Source organism: Heterodontus francisci, chromosome 34 (genome assembly GCF_036365525.1).
Source record: "Heterodontus francisci isolate sHetFra1 chromosome 34, sHetFra1.hap1, whole genome shotgun sequence".
NCBI classification, from domain to species: domain Eukaryota; kingdom Metazoa; phylum Chordata; class Chondrichthyes; order Heterodontiformes; family Heterodontidae; genus Heterodontus; species Heterodontus francisci.
Window position 1 is genome coordinate 49,135,190 of NC_090404.1, and position 7,905 is coordinate 49,143,094.

Consider the following 7,905-nt stretch of genomic DNA (forward strand, 5'->3'; position numbering starts at 1 on the left):
AAAATGTCTATAACTGAAATCATAGATTTAAAATTTCCAATTGATCTAGCATCAATTGGCAGTTGCCACAAAGGAGTGCCAAATTTCCATTACCCTTCTTGTGGAAAAATGCTTCTTACTTTCACTCCTGGAATGTCTGGCTTTAATTGTTGGTCTATGCCCACTCGCCCTAGATTCTCCAGCAAGCGACAATATTTTATGTCTATCTGTCCAATCTGGTCCCCCTAGTATTTTGACTCGTATTTTTACTCTTGGATTTCAGGCATCAGTTGCTAATCTTTCGCTGCATTTCCTCGAAGGCCAATACTTCCAAATTATGGCCTGTTGAGCAGAACTGATCAAAGGACTCCAGGTGTGGGATAACCAGACAATTTTATAGCTGAGGCATGACTTCTGTCCCCTTGCATTATAGCCCCCCTAGATAGAAAGGCCAGCACTCCAATCGTGTTTTACTTTATTTTACATACCTGGCCATGAACTTTTAATGATTTCTGTACATGGACCTCCGACTCTCTTTATACATTCATAGTTTCTAGCTTTTCACCATTTATAAACTACCCTGCTCTATGCTTTGCAGATACAAAGTGAATGACCTCACATTTGCCTGCATTGAAATCAATTTGCCACGTTTTGCCCATTCACGTAATTGATCAATAATATTTTGTAATATTTCTTCCACTTAAACTGCCTATAATCCCGCCAGCCTTGTGTCATTGACAAACGTGGATTCGTGGCTTTCTATCCCATCATATTAGTCATTGATAAATACGAATAATTATTGAGACCCCAACACAGATCTTGGTGGCAAATCACAAGTCATAATCTGCCAATGACAGAGTACCTGCTTATTAACCCGACATTCAGTTTTGCCTCACTCAGCTAATTTCCTAACCAGGTCAATAATTTGATTTAAATTTTTGGGCTTCAACTCTAGCTAACCGTATGAAAAAAAACTGTGCTGAGCTGGATCTCTCCATACCGAATATAATTGTGCTGAACTGGGCGTTTCCAAAATAAATGTAACCATGCTGAGCAGGCTAGTCCACACAGAATCTCACAGTACAGAACTGATCCTGTGCAAACTGGATATATCCATGATAATCTAGCCATGTTCATGCTGAAAGCACCTGTGCTGTACTGGATGAAAACACACCGGGTGGAACCGGACTCGTGTGCAATAAATGTAACTGTGCCGAAATGGATCTGTCACCACTGAACTAAACCTGTGTGCACCTAATGCACTCATTCTGAACTGAACGTGTCAACACTGCCTGTACATTTACTGATCTAACGTGTTCACCATAACTATAAATGCAATGGCCTGGACAATTACATATTGAATTTAACCTTGCTGAACTGGACATGCCCACATTGAAATTAATCGTACCGAGCTGACCAATACCAAATGAAATTTAACAGGCTTGACCTTGGACGAGAACTGCACCTGTTGACGCTGAATATAGCCATGTTGAACTAGTCATGTGTGCATAAATTAAAACTGCGTTGATGTGGGCAAATTCACAATGGCAGTCATTGTGCTGAATCGGACAAGTCCACATTTAATATAACCTGACTGCAATGGACCAGTCCACACTGAAGGCAACAATGCATAACTGCACATGTTGACTCTGAAATGTAATCGCGCTGACCTGGAACTTCCTACACTGAACAACACCAGGCAGATCTGGTGCAGCCCACATTAGTTATCCCTGTGTCTCCATCGAATGCAACTGTAGTGAACATGGCCAGTTAATATTGGATACAACCATGTTGGACTGGAATGGTAATGTTCAATTTAAACTCTTCCAGGTCAGCTTGGTTAATGTCAATATGGGACAGGTACATTTCTACACAGTTGCTTCCAGGGTGGCCTGGTCCAGATATGTGTGGTTATATTCGGTGTGAGTAGCTCAGGTTCTGCACGGATATATTTAATGTTCATTGGTCCAGTTCAGCGCGTGTAAATTCAGTGTGGACTGATCCAGTTCAAGATTGTTGTATTCTGTGTGCACAGGTCCATATTAGCGTGGTTCCCTTCACCGTGCACATGCTCAGTCCAGCAAGGCGGAATTTATGTGGGAGTGATCCACTTTAACAAAGTTTAAATTCAGTGTGGACAGGACCTGTTCAGAAAATTGACCCTCAGTGTCCAGAGGCCTCGGTCAGTTCAGTTCAATGCGGTTACATTCAGTGTGAAGACGTCCAGTTTAACATGGTTACATTCAGTGTCGACAGGGGGAGACGGTGACATAGTGGTGATATCGCTGAGCTAATAATCCAGGTGTCCTGCGGACACAGGTTGAAATTCCACCAGAGCAGCTGGTTGAACTTACATTCAATCGATAAATAAAAAAATAAATATGGGGTAGTAAGCTTGTCTCAGTAATGTTGCCATGAAACTATCAACAATTGTTCTTAAAGGCCCATCTAGTTCACTAATGTCTTATAAGGAAGGAGACCTGCTGTCCTTATCCAATCTGGCCTGTATGTGACTCCAGTCCCATAGCAAAAGCTGGCCCTGCCAGTGCAGCTCACCTCTCATGAAGAATAAAACAAGAAGGTCAACTTCAGTAAGTGTCCAGTGCAGACTGTTCCAATTCTGAGTTGTTAAGATTCAGTGTGAACAACTCTGCTTCGAGGTTTTGATATTTGTTTTGCACACGTCTAGTTCAGCACGTTAATTTCAATTTGCACAGCACCAATGCGGCAGATCCATACTCAGCACCTCGGGATGCAAAACAGACTGGCAACACACACCATGCATAACCCCAGTTTAACCTGGTTACTTTCAGTATGGAGAGATGCAAACAAAGGAATTAGGAGCAAGAGTAGGGCACTCGGCCTCTCGAAAATGCTTGGCTATTCAATAAGTTCATGACTGAACTGATTACTCCACATTTCCAGCTACACCGATAACGTTTCACCCCCTTGCTTCTCAAGAATCTATCTACCTCTACCTTAAAAATATTCAAAGACTCTGCTTCCACCGCCTTCTGAGGAAGAGAATACCAAAGACTCACCACCCTCTGAGAGAAAACATGTATCTTCATTCTCCTGATCGCCCCCTTAACTGGGTGACCCCTTATTTTTAAACAGTGACACCGAGTTCTAGATTCTCCCACAAGGTTACACGTCCTTTTCCTTTCCACCCTATCAAGACCTCTCAGAATCTTACATGTTTCAATCATTTCACCTCGTACTCTTCTAAATTACGTGCGATTTAAGCCTAACCTGTCCAATCTTTCCTCATGAGACAGCCTACCAATTCCAGGTGTTAGTCTTATAAACCTTCCCTGAACTGCCTCCAAAGCATTGACATCCTTCCTTAAATAAGGAGAGCAGTACTGTACACAGTACTCCAGATATAGTCTCACCAATGCCCTGTATAACTGAAGCATGACCTCCGTACTTTTGCATTCAATTCCCCGTGCAATAAACAATAACATTCTATTATATTTCTTAATTGCGTGCTATAGCTGGTTTCTAACCTTTGGCGATTCATGCACTAGGACACCCAGCTCCCTCCGCATATCAGTGCTCTGCAATCTCTCACCATTTAGATAATATGCTTCGGTTTTCTATTCTTCCTGCCAAAATGGAAAAGTTCACATTTCCCACATTATGCTCCATTTGTCAGGTCTTTTCCCACTCACTTAACCAATCTATATCCCTTCGTAGGCTCGTTATGTCCTCTTCATACCTTACTTCCCTACCTATCTTTGTGTCATCAGAAAATGTAAAAACCATACCTTCGGTACCTTCATCCAAGCCATTTATATAAATTGTACAAAGTTGAGATCACAGCTCTGCCACACCACTCGTTGCATCTTGCCAACCAGAAAATGACCCATTTATGCCAACTCTCTGTTTCCTGTTAGCTAGCCAATCTTCTATCCATGCCAATATGTTACCCTCTACACCATGAGCTTTTATTTTCTGCAACAAACTTTGATGCAGCACCTTATCAAATACCTTCTCGAAACCTAAGTACAATATATCCACCGGGTTCGCCTTCACCCACAGCATCTGTAACTCGCTCAAAAAACTCCAATAAATTGGTTAAACATGATTTCCCTTTCACAAAACATGTTGACTCTGCTTGATTACCTTGAGCGTTTCTAAGTGCCCTGCAATAATGTCTTTAATAATAGCTTCTAACAGTTTCCCTAAGACAGGTGTTAAGCTAATAGGCCTGTATTTTCCTGCTTTCTGTCTCCCTCCCTCTTTTGAATAAAAGGGCTAGATTGGCTCTTTTACAATCGAACAGAATCTTCCCGTATCTAGGGAATTTAGGAAACTTTATACCAGCATATCATCTATCTCACTAGCCACTTCTTTCAAGACCTTTGGATGAAGTCCATCAGGACCTAGACACTTGTCAGCTCTCAGCTTCGATAATTTGTTCAGTACCACATTCCTGTTGATTTTAATTTTCTTGGGCTCCGCCCTCCCTTCCATTTCTTGACTTAAAGCTAATTCTGGTATTTTGCTTGTATCCTCTATAGTGAAAACCGATGCAAAATATCGGTTAAATTCATCTGCCATCCCCTTATCCATTTCTCAGACTCGTTTTCTGTAGGACCATCGCTTACATTGTTAATTATTTTCTTTTCTAAATATCTATAGAAACTCTTACTATCTGTCATTATATTTTTAGCTCGTTTTCTCTCTTTCTCTTACACTTATTAATCTCTTAGTCATGCTTTGCTGTTTTTATATTCTGTCCAATCGCCTGATCTGCCACCCATCTTTGCACAATTACAGGCTTTTTCTTTAGGTTTCATCCTATCTTTAACTGTTTAGTTCACCATCGATGGCGATTCCCACCCCTTTAAATTTTTCTTTCTCTATGAAATGTATTTATTCTGTGTATTTTGAAATACCCCCTTAAATGTCTGTCACTGCATCGCAATTGACCTATCCCTTAACCTACTTTGCCAGTTCATTTTACCTAGTTCTGCTTTCATGCCCTCATAATTACCCTTATTTTAGTTTAAAATACTAGCCTTTGACCTACTCTTCTCTCCTTCAAACGGAATGTAAAATTGAATCATATTATGATCGCTGCTACCTAGGGCTGCCTTAACTATGAGGCAATTAATTGATCCTTTCTCGTTGCACGATACCAGGCCAAGTATATCCTGCTGTCTGTTTGGCTCCAGAACGCAATGTTCCAAGAAATTATCCCGAAAACATTCTATATACTCCTCTCTCGGCTACCTCTGACCATCTGATTTTTTCATTCTAAATGTAGGTTAAAATCCCCTATAATTATCGCAGTACCTTTCTGCCAAGCTGCCATTATTTCTTCCTTTAGACCCCTTCCTACAGAGTGGTTAATGTTAGATGGCCAGTGAACCACTCCCACAAGTGACTTCTTGCATTTATCATTTATCATCTCGACCCAAACTGCTTCTACATACTGGTTTGCTGAACTCAGGTCTGAATAATGATCAGGGGCTGCTTTTACCTTCAGGGCGAGAATTTCGCTGGAAAGATATACTTTGTTCTGAGACCATTTAACTCAGTTGTAAGTGGTCTAAACCCAGAGATTGCTCCTGCACCAAACTCACTTTCGCCATTGCAACCAACTATTAAACTTCTATGAATAAATGAAACTAGGATCATACGGTAGTCCCTGGGTGTTTCAAATTAGAGCCATGTCATATCCCTTTTGAAACATTCCATTCCATCAAAACATAAATGTGAACCTGGCAGCAGCTGCACTAATCAGTTTGTTTCAATTAGCATAATTAATATAAAAGATCAAACCATCACCCTAGAGCCTGATATCAGGTATAAATATGAAAATCATTGATTGCAATGCAGAGCGCGCACATAAATTCGAATAGAAATGCACGGATCACCAAAAGGACTGGTGTTTGCACTATACTATCCCATCCTTGCAGCTGTCGGGGTTCCAGGTAAGAAATTGTCGTCAGTCATCAGTTAATGGAATCAGATGTTAGCTGCATCAGTGCTCTCATTTCGTAGCAGCGCTTCACCACTGTATCGATATCCTCTCTTCACTCCAAAGGGGTATTCGGTCCCCTTTAATGTTATAGTATGTTCTATTGAACGGTGCTATTTATTCCACTTCGCAGTACATTTCGACTCTTCATGAGTACCATTTCGTGGTGTAGATGGACTTCTATTGTGTTACTGAAACGGCTACTTTGGATGAATTTCAACACTGTTATCACGGCATAAGTGGAGTTCTGTTGTGTGTCTGTGCTGCAATGTGAGAAGTGTTCTCTTTTAAATCGGTACAGATATTGCATTAGCGCTCCCTGGGGCGTCAATGAGCCAGACTATTTTCGTCTTTGCTCTTCGCTGCATACTGAGTAAGCGTTTACTGCAGTGCAGTACTGAGAGAGTGTTGCATCGTTGGAGGCACGTTTTTTTCTGGTGGGATAAACGTGTTTCGACTAGAAACGCTCTGTTCTCTCTTCACAGTTGCTGTCTGATCTGTGAGCATTCCCAGCATGTTCAGTTTTTTTTTCTCTCTCCCTCAATCACTTGTTCACTCACTATATCTATTTTCCTCTTTCACAGCTAATTTGGCAGTGATTATAATCCTGTTCAGAGGAAGAAGCGGTCTCTCCAGATGTATCACTTACTGCCTCGTATCCATGGCGTTGACAGATCTCCTGGTCATCATCACCGCTGTGATTTTAAACCGGATTGTGGGTATTTATTTTCCGTTCAGTTTCTTGTCCATCACGCCAGTCTGTAGTTTTAGTTTTGTTCCAATTTATGGAGTCAGAGATTGTTCTGACTGGGTAACGGTCTTGTTCACCTTTGATCGATATGTAGCGATTTGTTGCCAGAAATTGAAAACAAAATATTGCACAGAGAAGGCGGCAGCCCTGGTTATAGGAATGGTTTGTGCTCAGCTGTGTTAGAAACATCCCCTGGTATTTTGTTTATGAGCCTTTTGTCATAATTAATGATGTACCTTGGCTGTGCAACACAAAACTAATATTTAGTACCTCACCCTCATGGGCTGCTTTTGACTGGACTCATTGCATTTTAACTCCCTGTCTGCCTTTCATCCTGATATTACTACCGTCAAACACATTCTCGTGACCATTAGAATTCGCAGAAGAATCCTGGTCCACAGAAATGGAGACAATCGGAGTGACACAGAGATGGAGAACCGGAGAAAGTCCATCGTTTTACTCTTCTGTATCTCGGGCAGTTTCATCCTTTTATGGTCGTTGTTTCTTATAACTTTCCTCTATGTCAGAGTCGCAAAGGTCAGTTATTTCTCAGGTTCCAATTTCAATGAGTCAAATTTTATCCTGGAGGAAAGCGGATTTATGCTTCAACTTTTGAGTTCTTGCATCAACCCATTTATTTATGCAGGCACCCAGAGTAAATTTAGAGAGGAGTTAAAGAATGGGGTGAGTTATTCAATGAGTCTGTTTGTTAAAATATTAAAATGATAAAAATAGTAAGCTGTAGCATGAAATGTACCGGCATTAATGCTGTGCTCTTCATGCCAATGTCAGACATGGTCCCCTTTTCCAGTTACATAGACACTCAACCTAATATCCTTGCCCAATGCGAATTTGAAAACATATGAGGAACGCTACATAATTGCACAAAGCACTATTATAACCTGGTTTCAGTTAGTTTCCAGTTTTCGTGTCCGTGCTGACCCTGACCTGGTATATTCCCCTAGCCTCGTGTCTCTTGGAGTATATGTACATTTATGTTTGAGACTCAGGACTGGAGTTGCATAATGGATGAGGGACACAGGAGCTGGGTCTGGTTCTGGGTGAAATACTCGTCTCCCGTGGAAAACTGGTTCAGATTGCAGATCAAGCCCACTGGAGCAGAACGTTTCGTTGGTAAAAATACAAATGTATTCATTATATCAGGTAATTATTCAATTGACAA

General features: G+C 41.1%; 1 pseudogene; it reads left to right on the forward strand.

Annotated features, from left to right (window-relative positions):
- The first annotated feature begins 5,854 nt into the window (after positions 1 to 5,854).
- On the forward strand, positions 5,855 to 7,448 carry LOC137348891 (probable G-protein coupled receptor 139; annotated as a pseudogene).
- Positions 7,449 to 7,905: the final 457 nt, after the last annotated feature.